This window comes from Callithrix jacchus, chromosome 17 (assembly GCF_049354715.1).
Source record: "Callithrix jacchus isolate 240 chromosome 17, calJac240_pri, whole genome shotgun sequence".
Lineage (NCBI taxonomy): Eukaryota > Metazoa > Chordata > Mammalia > Primates > Cebidae > Callithrix > Callithrix jacchus.
The window spans coordinates 58,798,007-58,813,550 of NC_133518.1; the positions used below are offsets into that span (position 1 = coordinate 58,798,007).

General features: G+C 38.3%; 1 long non-coding RNA gene across 3 annotated transcripts in view; it reads left to right on the forward strand.

Annotated features, from left to right (window-relative positions):
- Positions 1-215: 215 nt before the first annotated feature.
- Positions 216-15,544, forward strand: part of LOC128929955 (uncharacterized) — a 356,823-nt gene continuing 341,494 nt past the window's right edge. For all 3 annotated transcript variants that reach the window (XR_008477320.2, XR_013528907.1, XR_013528906.1), the window contains exon 1: positions 216-531. This is a non-coding gene — a long non-coding RNA (uncharacterized LOC128929955). The remainder of the gene's footprint in view (positions 532-15,544) is intronic.

A 15,544-nucleotide genomic window follows, 5' to 3' on the forward strand; every position in this document is an offset into this window, starting at 1 on the left:
ACCTAGTTCCAAAGTTGCTTCTACATTTTCAGGTATTTGTTAAAGCAACACCCCACTTCTCCTGCACCAGTTTTCCATCTTACTCTGTTTTGTGCTGCTGTAACAAAATACTGCAGACTGGGTAATTAATAAAGAACAGAAACTTATTGATTCACAGTTCTGGAGGCTGGGAGGTCCAATATCAAGGTGCTGGCATCTAGGGAGGACCTCTTTGCTGTGTCATAATGTGGCAGAAGGCATCACATGGCCAAAGAGCAAAGTGGGTGAGAAAGAGCAAGTGGAGGATGAACCTACTCCCCTAATAATGAACCCATTTTCATGCTGATGACATTAGTCCATTCATAAGGGCGGAGGCTTTATGACCTAAGCACCTCATTTTTAATTTTTGAGATGCAGTCTTGCTTAGTTGCCAGGCTGGAGTGCAGTGGTGTGATCTCAGCTCACTGCAGCCTCTGCCTCCCCAGTTCAAGCGATTCTCCTGCCTCAGCCTCCAGAGTAGCTGGAACTACAGACACATACTACCGTGCCCAGGTAATTTTTTGTATTTTTGGTAGAGATGGGCTTTCATCATGTTGACCAGAATGGTCTCAGTCTCTTGACTTCGTGATCTGCCTGCCTGGAACTCCCAGAGTTCTGGGATTACAGGTGTGAACCATAGCTCCCAGCCTTAAATATCTCTTAAAGGTCTCACTTTTTAATACTATTACAATGGCAACTAAATTTAACATGAGTTTTGAAGGGGTTAAACATGGAAACTGTAACTGAAATTTATCTTGGATAGTGGGGTTAATGGGCAAAGAGGATCTCTGTAATTAATTAAAAAAAAGTTAAAAATAGCCAGGTATAAGAAAGATATTTTGGCTATAGAAGCATCAATGAGTAATGGAAACAGTAATATTTCTCATCTATTTAGCATTGTATCAGCATCATGTTAAGAGTCTAATGTGTTTTAGATTTTGGGCTGCTTAAGTCTCCAAAGACCACACTATGAAATCTATGCTATTATCAACTTAAACTGCAGCCCCTCTACCCCCTCCTTCCACCCTAGGTTTGGGGGAGCATGTACTCAAGTCCCAACACTCTAATCATACCTTGGTCTTTCTAGTGACCAGCCTCCATTCCGAGGCTATCTAGGAACCCCCAGCCACCAATCACCTCATTAACATACACAACATATTCTGTGACACTGAAGATTCCAAGAGTTTTAGATTCTATATATTGGGAAACTGGACAAAGACCAAATATATACAGTCATGTGCTCCTTAAGGATGGAGATAGATTCTGAGAAATGTGTTGTTAGGTGATTCATCATTGTGTAAACATCACAGAGTGTACTCACAGAAACCTCAGTGGTACAGCCTGGTTCACATCTGGGTTCTATAGTACAGTCTGTTGCTCCTAGGCTACAAACTTGTATAGGATGTTACTATACTGAATTCTGCAGGCAACTTTAACGAAATGATAAAGTTGGAATCATACAATATGTAGCCTTTTCAGATTGTGGCTTCTTTCATGAGTAATGTACATTTAAGTTTCATCCATATCTTTTTATGGCTTAATAATTCATTTCTCTTTAGTGCTGAACAACATTCCATTGTCTGGATGTACTGCAGTTTATTCAACCGTCCACTTACTGAAGGACATCTTAGCTGTTTCCAAGTTTTGGCAATTATGTATAAAGCTGCTGTAAACATCCACATGTGGGTTTTTCTGTGAACATAACGTTTTCAATTCCTTTGGGCAAATACCAAGAAGCATAATTGCTGAATTGTATGATAAAAGGATGTTTAGTTTTGTAAGAAACCACCAAACTGTCTTCCAAAATGGTTGTACCATTTTGCATTTCCACCATCACTGAATGAGACTTTCTGTTGTTCCACATCCTTGTCCGCATTTGATGTTGCCAGTGTTGTGGATTTTGCCCATTCGAATAGCTGTATAGTAGTAATTTATATTGTTTTAAGTTGCATTTTCCCGATAACATATGGTGTGGAGCATTTTTTCATATGCTTATTTACCACTTGTCAATCTTCTTTGATGAGGTGCCTGGTAAGGTATTTGGCTGTTTTAAAAATTAGGTTGTCAGTGAAATTCCGTCTCAAAAAAAAAAAAAAATTAGGTTGTTTGATTTCTTTGTTGAGTTTTAAGAGTTCTTTGTATATTTTGGACAATAGTCTTTTGTCAAATACGTCTTTTGCAAATATTTAATCCCAGCGTGTGATTTGTCTTTGCATTTTCTTGATAAATTTGTTTTTTACTTGATAGGTATTTTTAGAAAAAAAGTATAAAAAACTTTAAAATAGTAAAAAAAAAAAAAGTCTTGCTAGTGCACTTTTCAGAATTATCTTTTTTCATTGTCTTTGAGCTAATTTGCCACGTTGTAAGCTTTAGAAAACCAATAATCATGGTTCCTCTCCTTAGAAATGCAAATAAACTGCATCCAAAATGTAATTGATTATTGCCCAAAGACAGACAGACCTGTTTGCTTCTACTTGTAAAATTCAATTCAGTATTATTTATTTCCTAGATGTGCATGGTGCTTTGAATTATCTTTTGAACTGGTTTTAACATCTTACTGGTTCTCTCATTAATTAATGCATTGAATAAAATCTTTGATGCAGATTCATTTTTTATTCATTTGTATCAGCATCATGATTCTACCTTTTATTTTTTTTCTTTTATTTATTTATTTTTGAGATGAAGTCTCACTCTGCCGCCCAGGCTGGTGTGCAATGGTGCGATCTCAGCTCACTGCAACCTGTGCCTCCCGGGTCTGAGCGATGCTCCTGCATCAGCCTCCTGAGGAGCTGGAATTACAGGCCTGCACCACCACGCCTGGCTCATTTTTGTACTTGTAGTAGTGACGGGGTTTCACCATGTTGGTCAGGCTGGTCTCGAACTCCTAAGCTCACACTTTGCCTGCCTCGGCCTCCCAAAGTGCTGGGGATTACAGGTGTGAGCCATCGTGCCTGGCCTATGATTTTTACCTTTTTTTAAAAAATTCTTTAACATATAGAGAAGTTGGTATAACTTAGGCTACAGAGGTAGTGGAGAATTGTCTCTATTTTTGGACTGCAAATCACACGCTCTTGCTTGCCATGTTATACTGGGAAGCAAAAAGATAAAGTAGAGAACCAGAAGCATGTTGCCTGTTACGACCAATGTGCAAATTGTTAAAGCCATTGTTTACTATGAGGAACTTGGATTGAAAAGAAAAATGAATAAATAAGTTCATTTAGAAAAAGCTGGAAAACATATATTTTACCTAAACTAGGCTCTGCCAAAAGGCCTCTAGTAGCATTTTGGAATCAGAACAATTAGCAGAGAAATTAGGCTGCTCTTCTGGGCTTAAGGACATCTCCCAAACAAAGCTTACTTTGGTTATGGAATTCTTAATTAACATTCTGAGAGGGTGATCACATGGGGCTCTGTGCCCAGGGTGCCTTCACAGTTGCTTTGTTTGAACGAAGTCCCCTAGTGTTAACAGTTGGATATCTGTAGATTAAGTGCAGACAATACTTGGACAGACAATTGAAAAAGTAATTTTTTGATGCTTTCCCCAGCTGCTGCTGAAAGATTAGCTGGGATGTTATCCAGGTTCCTTCACTGTAGCTGATAAAACTTTCAGAGAGCTGCACATGAGTTTCTACATTATTGTTGATTTAGCTAGGAAAAGAAGTTAGAAACACTTTTGCACTTCTTTTATGGGTTGTGAGGCAACTAGTCTAGATTTTGCTTGCTAGACATGGCCCCTGTTGGGAGGAAACACATCATTGTAGACAACAATTAGTTAAAAGGAAACTATACAAAGTGGTTATTCTAGTTGTCTTTCTGCCATCCATTCTACTTCATCTCATTTTTGTGGCCACTATGATTCATGTGTCCTGCCCTGGGATGTGAACAGGCAAAGCTCTTTGGGGTTATCTAGTTTCCCTTACCACAAAGGATGGAGATTTCTGACCTAGGCAGATTTTAGTGTACAGATGATGCTCCCTTTGCTCACAGTGGTTGTTTGGGGGTAGACTAATTAGAGTAAAGCTTAGAATTTTTGTTCATTCATTATGGAAAACCCTATCTTTCTGTGTGCTGGATATGTTTGAAAAAGAACTGTAGCCCAACCTTCTGGCTGGCAATGCTCTTATGTCCATAAGAAAAGCCATCTTGAAGATCAAGTGGATCCAGAGAGGACTGCCTCAAAGAATCATAGAGAAAAGAAATTGAAGCTGTAATGAACTTGCTCTGAAAGCCCTTTCAACCTCTAGACTTTTCAGTAACTTGAACCTGTAAATTCCTCTTACTGTCTGAATCAATTTGATTTGGGTTTTCTGTCACTTGCAATGGAGGCAGCCTTCTTACCCCAAACATTGGATTTTTCTGTAGTCTCAATTGCTTCCTACTCACTATATGGGGCTCTAGTAACTGTGCAGAGGGGATTTTAGAAAATGGCCATGGCTTGGGTCTCATCCTTGGGGAAGAGCTGAGATTATGTTCACTAATTCCCCCAGGAGCTTTTAGAGACTGTCCAATCTTGGAAGCTTTTCACCTTTCCCACACCCAGCAGTTAGAGGTGTAATTTCTGACAGACTTCCTGTTGCCTTCCAAGAAAATGAAATGTCTGCAGAGAAAATGAGATCAGCCCCAATCTGGAAAAGCTGGAGACCTCTGGACAGATGGTGTTGCATGGAACTTTCTTTGTGAAAGACAATTCTACAGGTTTGCAGGGTATTATTCTTTAATTTGTGTGTCTTTTAGACTAGGGGAGGCTTAAAGCCTACTGCACTGTGAGCTCCCGAGAGAGCAGGAGCCATACTTGTTTTATTCCATGTTGTGTCTCTGGTGCCTAATATAGTGTCTGGGCCCTGAGAAGCATTCAGTAATTATCTAATTATAATAAGCATTCAATAATTAGAAGGACGAGCAGATGAGGAAGAGTCGAATGCTACAGAGTGTTTGGTGGGTTTCTTTTTATACTATACCAGTAAGGGGTTTTCATTTCAGATCCAGGATTATAGTTATGGGTTGGTTGCAGGGTTTTTCTAAATTAAATTTAGTGGAAAGTTTATTATCTCACTAAATTTTTTGTTTAACCTATTCTTTCCTCTAAGTTAAAAAGGCACCCATCATCTGAATTTCTTTAAGAAGAAAGTTGTTTCATTTGTAATCATTGAACAAATGTTGGGTTGATGAAATCGCTCTATGCCGTGGGTAAAGAAATGAACAGTGTACAGATACCCAAAGAATTATGTCACATTTTTTTCAAATTATTAAATAACTTGCAGAGCCACCCATGGTTTTCAGCACTCTGTATGCTTTTTGTATTACTGATTCAGTTGCAGAAAGCTGAGCATAGTAAAGATAGAGGAAAGAAAAATGCCACTGTTAGCTCTTTTTTTATTATATTAATTGAAATATTAACTTTTTCCATAGGTAAAGGGACAGAAACCATTAATTCAATTCTGCTAACTTCCAGGGAAGACTAGATAAGAGCCATTCAATTACAGGTTGCTTATTTATCTAATTCTCTTGGCAGGATTTGCTTTTGGTGAAACAAATCACCTGTTGAAGGGAAAAAAAAAAAGCCATTTAAGTGATTAAAATCTGCTTCAACTAATTTCCTCTTTAACCTATTTGTAAGCCAGCAAGAGCTGATAATTGTAATGAATAGTTCTTATGGGAAGCTTTAATTGACTTTTGGATCTCATTAGACTTTAAAAAACTGCCATCTTCTTCTTTTTTTTTTTTTGACATTTTAGGAGGGGATTTATTTGAGAAACATAAAAAACACAACAGAACACTTCCAAGGTCACTTTACAAAATAAAATAGGCAATAATAACATACATATGTTTGCAAGCATAAAGAGGCATATTAATCAGTCATACGGGTATAACACTTATCAAAGAGATCTTCAGAAATTTTCTCTTTCGCAACTCTAGATATGCAACAGGAATATCTTTCAGAGCTCTTTTGCTGGGATTACAGTGTTCAAGGAAGTCTTCAGTCCATGAATTTAATGATGAGCTTTGAAGCTTCAGGGTTTGGAACTCAGCTCTGCCATTATTAGCTGTGTGAACCAGGACAATTCTTAATTTTGTTTTAAACTCGGTTTTTGCAGTTGTAAAATGATTGTTGTGATGGGTTGTTATAATGCTTGAATGAGCTAATATAAAGAGCTAAGTTTACAGGTATAAAGGATGTGACAGTGTCCAGCATATGGTGAACATGCAATAACAGGTGGATTCATTGTGAATTAGAAGCTCTGAAATGAACAAGAAAGAGTACTACAAAAATGAAGAGTAATTCCTCTTTATAATCAACTTATCAACTGCTAGAACATTTAGCATATAGTTAGATACCTGCTCTAGTATCAAGGAAACACTATAAATAGACATTTTTCAAGTTCTGGAACCATACTACTTCTGTGTTATATGTGTGATGCTTTCAGAAGTCTTTATAAAGGACATCTTATCCTAGGGGGCAGAGTGTACAATACTTCTTGAACAAGAGCAGAGCACCTTAGTTTCAGTAAACAATTAAAATCAGTTAATATGAATGTCAACTCAACTCTTCTTCTTGGTGTTTTTAAGTATGTGTAATTTAAAGGTGAAGAAAATGTAAAATGGAAAAATAAGTGACTACAAGGCCTGGTGAATGTATATGGTATAAAAAATGTGTGAGAAAAGGAGAAAGGAGATGGATAAAGATTAGTAGCTTTTTGATATGAAACGTTCATGGGATAAAATTATATACATCATTGCTGTTTATACATTTATACATTAATAGCATCAATGTTATTAACCTCAATTTTTACCACTTTTTTAGGCTGGAAAGTATAAATAATATTCCTTAGACAAAGAGTCAATTTTTGATTTTCTGAGCAGAGGAAATTTGGAAGTTTGTGAAAACCTGACTTAGGACTGCACTAGAAATTTTAGTGTGTATGTGTGCTAGGGGAACAGTTTGGTTTACTATCTTGGAGGTATTTTATTCAGATTAACTTTAAAATTAATTTGCATTTTGAACACACATCAATTGTTTCTGCCATTAAGAAGATTATTTAAGGCCATTTTAGATAGATTTAAAAGTATGTAAATAATTCACACCATAAATTATAATTTATAATCATAAATAATCTATATGCAAAGAGAAGTAATACCGACTTTTATTTATTCAATACTTTGCTTTAAGTTTAGATTTAATCTCTTGTTTATGGCGAAAAGTGAAGGAATTTTTCCCTAGTCTAGAAGTAATTAAGTCTGGAGATAAGAATAGCTTCATGTTGCTGAAATGACAAAATTTGGTACCTCTGCTCTCACTTTTAAAGTGTACCTTAATTTCCTAACAATGCGCTGATTACACATAACAGAAGTTCGTATTAGAAAGTGAGGAAACACTTAATCAGAAAGAAAACTTGAAGCAATCAAGGGAGAATAGTTGGTGCCTCAGAAACGGACCCTTTTTTATTTCTCTTGATTTATGACTTCCCTTTGTATTGCTCACATGCACTTTTAGCCATCATTTCTGTCCTGATGACTAACCTTGTAGTTATCAGTTTTCCTTACCCTAGCTCCCTCAGGATGGAAGGCTGAAATAGCCTCCCGAACACCATCATACTCCTTTGAATGAGCGGGGACGGAGCAAGAACAGGAGAAAGCAGAAAGTGTTTACTGTTCTTTGTTTGTTAAACTAGAATTAAAGTAGGCTTGAAGAAGCCGTTTTCTCTCGAGATCTGAATTCCTGGGTCTCCAATCTATTCAAGTAAATGCATTTCTGTTTGGGAAAGAGTCCCTTCATACCATTCTACTTCTAGGACAGTTAGTCGTCTAGATCCTGCTGAATCTATATGGTCAAGGAACTTGCAGAGTGGAACTTATGTTGGTTCTTTGTGCCTGTGTGGAGGGTACTCTATTGGAAGGTATTATAAGGCGTGGAGAGAAAGAGTGAAAAAGAGAGAGAGAAAAAGATTAGTTGATGTCTGCAGTTTTCATAAACAGCTGGGGCTATGAGCAGAAACTCTCTAGATTGCACTTCTGAAAGTAGCATCTGGCATAGTGGAAACAACAAAGCTCCAGGGACTATGGAAGAGATAAAGTAGCAGAGCTTGTCAGGTGTCTTATAGTTTAAACTCCAGACCTTAAGAACAGAATTACCAACAAGGAGTAATGAAATGTGCTCTAGCACCTAAGAATCATGGTCAATAGGACCTTAGCCTGAGTGAAAAGCATGTAGACTGTGATAGAAGAAGCAGGAATTGGAGATTGCCATAAATTAGCTTGAAAGCAATGGTTCTTCAAGTGATTTCCAGACTGTCATCACTAGCATTGCTTAGGAACTTGTAAGAAATGCAAATTCTTGGTCTCCAACTCGAACCTATGATATCAGAAACTCTGAGAACAGGGCTCAGGACTATGTGTTTTAACAAGTTCTCCAGGTGATTCTGATGCATGCTAAAATTTGAGAACCGATATTTTAGGGCATTGGGGCCACTTTTTCTTACTAAGCTACCTTAATGAGGAGGTGGCCTTCATCTGTCTGTACCTACAACTAATTGTTCCAGGTCTGTGAATGAATGAATGAATGAATGAATGTGTGGATAGCAGATTCAAAACGTGATAGAAGAACCTGGCAAAGCTTTGCTGTTACATTTCATTATTCCAAGACCTGAAGTAATCCCTTTCTTGGGTGCTCCTCTTTCTTTTCAAGCTCTTATGTGTCTCGGTCCCCTGACTCTTGGAAGACGCCGTCACTTGTTATATCACAGTGGAACTGCACAGTCCAAAATGGTAGCCACGACTCACATATGGCTATTCAGATTAAAAATAAAATGAAAATTTAGTTATTTCACTATACTAGCCATGTTTCAATTACTCACGTGTCTAGTGGCTACTGCATTGGACAGTACAAATATAAGGGTATTTCTACCATGCAGAAAGTTCTTTTGTTTTTATTTATTTTTTTGTAGAGACAGAATCTTGCTGTGTTGCTCAGGCTGGTCTCAAACTCCTGGCCTCAAGCAGTTCCTCTCACTTTTGCCTCCCAAAGTGCCGGGATTACAGTCCTGAGCCGCCACGCCCAGCCCCATTGCAGAAAGTTTTACTGGACAGAACTGCTGTAGAATTCCTCTCCTATAGCTCATACTAACCTTGTTACCCTATCTGATAATTTTTAGTGTTTTCCAATTTCTGTGGAGTAAATACTCCTATCATGGCCAATTTCACGCTACTAACCTGACACCACTGAACATGGCATTGGGAGGAGATGTACCCAATCAACTCTTGAGAGCCAGTATTAAGTGGTTCCAGGTCACCACTGGTTTTGTGAGAGGAATTCTTCCTTCATGGCAGAAAGTGCTGGGTCTGTTCTTTACAGCCAAATATCACTTTACAATAAGATTGGCATTCCAAAAACAACATTCACAGCATACTAAAAGTGGCCAGTAACTCAATCACCTTAATTATATTTTGGGTGTAAAGCGAGAATATGCAATCTACAACTTAAGCCTTTTTCTTTTCTTTTTTTTTTTTTGAGACAGAGTTTCGCACTTGTTACCCAGGCTGGAGTGCAATGGCGCAATCTCGGCTCACCGCAACCTCCGCCTCCTGGGTTCAGGCAATTCTCCTGCCTCAGCCTCCTGAGTAGCTGGGATTACAGGCATGTGCCACCGTGCCCAGCTAATTTTTTTGTATTTTTAGTAGAGACGGGGTTTTACCATGTTGACCAGGATGGTCTCGATCTCTTGACCTCGTGATCCACCCGCCTCGGCCTCCCAAAGTGCTGGGATTACAGGCGTGAGCCACCGCGACCGGCCAACTTAAGCCTTTTCTATGTCAGTTGGAACACTGCTCAAGGGAATAGGGGCTAGTGTCCTACAGTGCCTGTGCACATGAAACTAAACCAGCCAAGGTGTTAAGATGTATACGTTCTAGGCAGAATTATATATTGAGTCAATGGTGGTGCTCTATTGATTCGTTCTATTAGTGGGGGTGTTTATAGTTTATATGTGGTTGTGGAGAGTATGCTGCTAAGGCTGACATGCTTACCAGTTGAAAATGGAAGAGTTTAATTTATTAATCCATGAATGGCTTGCAAATATGCTATCAAAGATGAGCACGTACTTAAATTTAAAAATAGTTGCTATTTTAAAGTGCTTTGAAATTCTTTTTGAAAGATGGAAAATTTTATTTTAATTACAAGCTAAACAAAACTCAATTGATATGCAGCCAGGGCTAGTTTTTTTAGAATCACAATTAGACTTGGCAGACTTTTTTTTTCACCAGAGCATTATCTATTTTTTTTTCTTTTGGTGATGATGGGAGTTTATGGTCATGAATAAAGATCCTACATCATTAAGCTAACAACTCATCTGTTAGATAAAAATAGATTTTTGTCCATGGACTTTGCTCCTAAAATACTTGGAAATGAGAAAGCTAAATAATTCTTATCCTATTTCCTTTCCTGAAAAGGAAAACCCCTAACTCTGAATGCCTCTGTTACTAAAACTGTTTCTTAATTGTGACAGTCATAACTGAATGGGATTTATCAGTTAAACTAATGACCTGGTTGAACCCATTTATTTCTGCAGAAAGATTGTCCACATTTGTGTCAAACTGGGTCATTTTCAGGCCCTTGGGAGTCTGCCATTCCAATGCTTGTCCAGCTAAAGCTGGATGTCCTTGAATGACAGCTGCTAAAAATTCAATCAATAAGTGGCATCCAAATGTCAGGGAGAGCACTGCAGAGTGGGGACAGGCTGAGGTACTCTGCAGGGCTTGATTTTGGCTAGTCAGAGTTTAACTTTGACTTAGGAAAAAAGTAAGTCAGCGTGTTAAATCCGCAAACATTACGCATCACCTATCAGTAGACTTTGTAAAGGTCAAGCAATCAATATGGTCGGCATCAGCAAAGATAGGTTACGGGAGGTGATTTTTATTTCTTGAAATTGTTTTTTACATTCCAACATACAAAAAGGTAGGCAGAGTGTCAGGTAGAGTAAAAGAATTGGTATTACAGTGAGATGAGCTGATCCTTGGTCAGGGGGCTACATTAATAGATGCAGTGGACTTGGAAAGAAATGGGGTTTCTCAAATTGCATTTATATTTGTCTTTGTTAAGGGCTTAATGTTTTGAATGCACACCTATCCTTTGGGGGAAATTGGGCTGCCTGGTATATCATCAATCCAGGAAGATGGAAATACCAGAGGCATATGTTTCATCATATTGTTGCTTCTAGTCTTTCTTAGACTAGGGAAAAAAAAAGAAAGAAACAAGATTAATTTTTTTGTTCTTGCTCTTTGCAAAATCTCTTGGAATATAGTAAAGAAAAGGTAATCATTGAAAATGTTATGCTCTTTCATAAAGTTAAAATTATAGATTTACAAACTGAGGGAAGAGGGATCTTGTAATATTTCTAATTTGTGTATTTCTAGAAAAATAGCTGAACAGTTATGGGATGAAAAAATGATTTAAAAATCTGAGAAGGAAGGAAATAATGACAGGTGGTTATAACCTTGTTACTAGAGAACTATATAGTGGTGATGTGTGTGTGTGTATCAAGATTTCACCATGGTTATTTCCAAACCAAAAAAAAGGCTTTTGTTAGTTCCTTCTTACAATTAAAAAAAGTCCACATAGTATGTGTGTTTCAGTTTTCACCTAGAAAGATGCCTATTGCAACTGATCAATAAATTAACCTATAGTAGCCTAATTTTTAATCTTATTTCATCACATGTTACTAGAAAAGTTCTTAAAATATAGATGAGTACTGTATATATTTCTTTTTTTTTTTTTTTTGAGATGGAGTTTCGCTCTTGTTACCCAGGCTGGAGTGCAATGGTGCAATCTCGGCTAACCGCAACCTCCGCCCCCTGGGTTCAGGCAATTCTCCTGCCTCAGCCTCCTGAGTAGCTGGGATTACAGGCACGCGCCACCGTGCCCAGCTAATTTTTTGTAATTTTTAGTAGAGACGGGGTTTCACCATGTTGACCAGGATGGTCTCGATCTCTTGACCTCGTGATCCACCCGCCTCGGCCTCCCAAAGTGCTGGGATTACAGGCTTGAGCCACCGTGTATATATTTCTTGACCAAAAATTGTGATATAGTAGGAGAAAAATATTAGGGAAAATTTTCTGCTTTTTCTTAAACTCTAGACTGCTCTTGAATGAAGTATGGACAAGGTAACAGTGAGAAACTGATGGCACTAGATGCAAATTTACATCAGATCCAAAGGCTCTGGTATAGTATCTTCAGTTAGCTGGTGTGCTCCTGGTGTCACAGAAACAAAAGTCCTTAAGGTTTAAGAATTTCTTCTTTCTTAAATCTTTCCAGGACAACCTAGAGACCACTGTTTGTAGATCATCCATTGAGAAGGATATATGTGAAATGTGAGAAAGTGCAGAGTTACCCATTGGATTTCAATGATTTTCTGGGCCTGTAGTAAATTGCAGTTGTGGCCCCAGTCCTTTACCTATCACTGTATGCACACTGTTTGCTCTGTGACTGCATTTTCTTTCAGTGAAAATATAGAGTCTATTTTCCTTGAATTTGGGCTTGTTTGGGAATTGCTTTGTCCAACAGAATGCAGCAGAAATGACAGCATGCCATTTCTAAGCCTAGGTCTAAGAAGGCATTGGATGTTTCTGTTGTCTAGCTGAGAACACTGCCATGAGAACATTACTGGTGTAGCTTCTGCATGATGAAAGACCCAGTCTCATCAGCCCCAGACATATCTAGGGGCCAGGTATGATCAGTGGAGCCATGTAGTTGACAACCCCAGATGTGTAAGCAATAAATGCTTAATGTTGTAGGCTGCTGATGTTTCATGGTTGCTTGTTATGCAGTGTTATTGTGACAATAATGCCACAATATAGCTTAGAAGATTAGTTTCCAGATGGGATTATATGTATAAAGTTCTGATTCATTCTTCATGGAAATCTTGATGCTTCATTATAAATAAGGAGTCTTTGAAGTAACAGGCTTGCTTAGCCCAATCACCTACCACAGGACATTTTTCTACTGAGTTGATTTGATCTGGGGGCAAAGGTTTCAGCAGGCATCTAGAAGTTATCAAGTAAATACTTACGTGGGACCTTCTTGTGTTCGGTGTGAGCATTCTCAAAGTTTCAGTAAAGAGTTCGTTCCCCTGGGATGCTAGAAGTGGCTTAATAACGGCCACTAGCACATTTGTATTCGCCATCAGGCAGAATGAACAGAATTGCTTCTAGGATATCTTTTGGGAATTTAAACATACTCTTTTTCTTTTGCCAGGCCCATTTCTTGTGTGTATGGAATGAATCAGTGTGCCATCCTTTTAAGACCCTTCCCGTTGTCTTCTGGTTTTATTTTACTTTCATTTCTTCCTTTTACTAGAGAAAACAGTTGAATTTTGTGGAAGCCCCAGGGGTTTCTGAATTTCAGACGAACAGAGTTTCACCTGGAAGAGAAAGGATTTTTGATGGAAAATAGAAGCTACTTTTGATTCATTCAAAGGAGTTTTTCCTTTCCGTCATCTTATTTGCCTAGTGATTTGGTCTTACTTGACACTTCAGAGCCTACTGTGAGATGACTTTGCTTCACACTGGATCTTTTTCAAAGATTTTTCAAGGACAAACATCCTCCCTACAGGTTTTCTCAGCTGTAATGATTGTCTTGTCTGGGGATTGTATTCTGATTAATTCAATGTTAGCTTTCTTACTGCTTCAGTGGATTCCAAATTTGTCATGGTTAAAAAAAAATTCTGGGAAGTTTTATAAAAGACATTGGTGAGGACAGGGCTTAGGATTTATTCTGCTGACCAATCTTTAGAATGTGGCAGGGAGTTGAGGCGCACAGAAAACAAAAATGAAAGGAATGCCAAATTCTTATGCATTCTCTTAAGTCAGGAATAACTCAGGGGTTTTCCAGAAATTTCAGTCATTATTGTTTAGCATGGAGGTTTTACCCTGCCCTTACCATCCAATTGAGCAGAAAGCAGTTAAAAGGATGCAATAAGTCGATTCAGCCAGCAGAGGGCGGGAGAGCCACACTCAGTTGCTTGGACCAGTTGCACAGCTCTGAGCCAACTGATTTTGAAGACACGAACCGTTTTTTGTACTCGTTTTGCTTTCACTAAGTAAGACCCTTCTTCTGACAGAATGGGCAAGAGTCAGTCCGCCTGGAATTCAATACTGGCTGCACCATGCACTAGGCTCATCTTTTTGTGCCTGATTCTTTCTCATCAGAAAAATGGAAAAATAATAGTCATGGTGAGGATGTTAGAAGGATGTTGTGAAGATGATGAAGTTGACTCATGTAATGCATTTCAAACAGTCCTTGGTGCTTAGTAACTACCTGATAAATATTATTTAGTAAAATTATAGGCTATCCCTTTGCCTTCTGTCTTCCATCCTCCCAAGTCTGAATGCAAAAATGCATTAATATGGCAGTAGGTTGTGTGGGCTGACCCCTCTTCACTCTTCAAAAGTCATCTCAAAAAGCATAATATGCCTTTATGATATTTCTGGCAAACATGCTTATGCCAAATTTTACCATGAGAAACAGGTTAGATTAGTTAGAAGATAAACCAGAGACATGCCGCTAAATTCAGGGACATTCTACTAAATAACCAGCCTCAGCACTTCAAAAATTACAAAGTCATAAAAGACAAAGAAATACTCTCAAACTGTTCCAGATTGTACGATAGACATGAGAGCTGAATGCAGCACATGAGCTGGGGATTTCTTCTGCTATAGAGTATACATTGGGACAATTGGTGAAATTTGAATAAGGTGTGTAAATAAGATAGCAGTACTGTATCGGTATTTGTTTCCTGATTTTGTTACTTGTAGGCTATGGAAGAAAATGTCCTTGCTTTTAGGAAATATATGCTGGAATCTTCAAAAGTAAAGGGGGCATCATAATCTCTGTAAGTTACTCTCAATTTTTTTTTTTTTTGAGACAGAGTCTCTGTTGTGCAGTGGTACAATCTTGGCTCACTGCAGCCTCCACACTCTGGGTTCAAGGGATTCTCCTGCCTTAGCCATCCAAGTAGCTGGGATTACAGGTGTGTACTACCATGCCCAGCTAATTTTTGTATTTTTGGTAGAGATGGTTTTTCACCATTTGACTAGGGTGACTCGAACTCCTGACCTCAGGTGATCCACCCACTTCGGCCTCCCAAAGTGCTGGTATTACAGGCATGAGCCACTGTGCTCAGCCCCCCAATTATTTTTTGAAAAAAGAAATGTATATTTGTGTGTATGTGTCTGTGTGTGTGTGCATACATGTAGGTAAACATATTTGATATAACAGCATTTAGTACATCTGGTTAAAGGGTATTTGAGAATCCTTTGTAGTTTTATTGCAACCTTTTTTTGTAAATCTGAAATTATATCAAAATACAAAGGTTAAAAAATAAAATCATAAATAATAAATACAACGCCAGCTCTCAGAATGCCTCGTTCTTTAATAGTTTTCCCTGGTGTCCCCTGCCTCACCCTTTGCCTTAAGTGGGTTAGGCGCCCTGGAGGTATGTGCCCTTTGTCGGCAGCTTCGCTTTGTCACAACACCTAT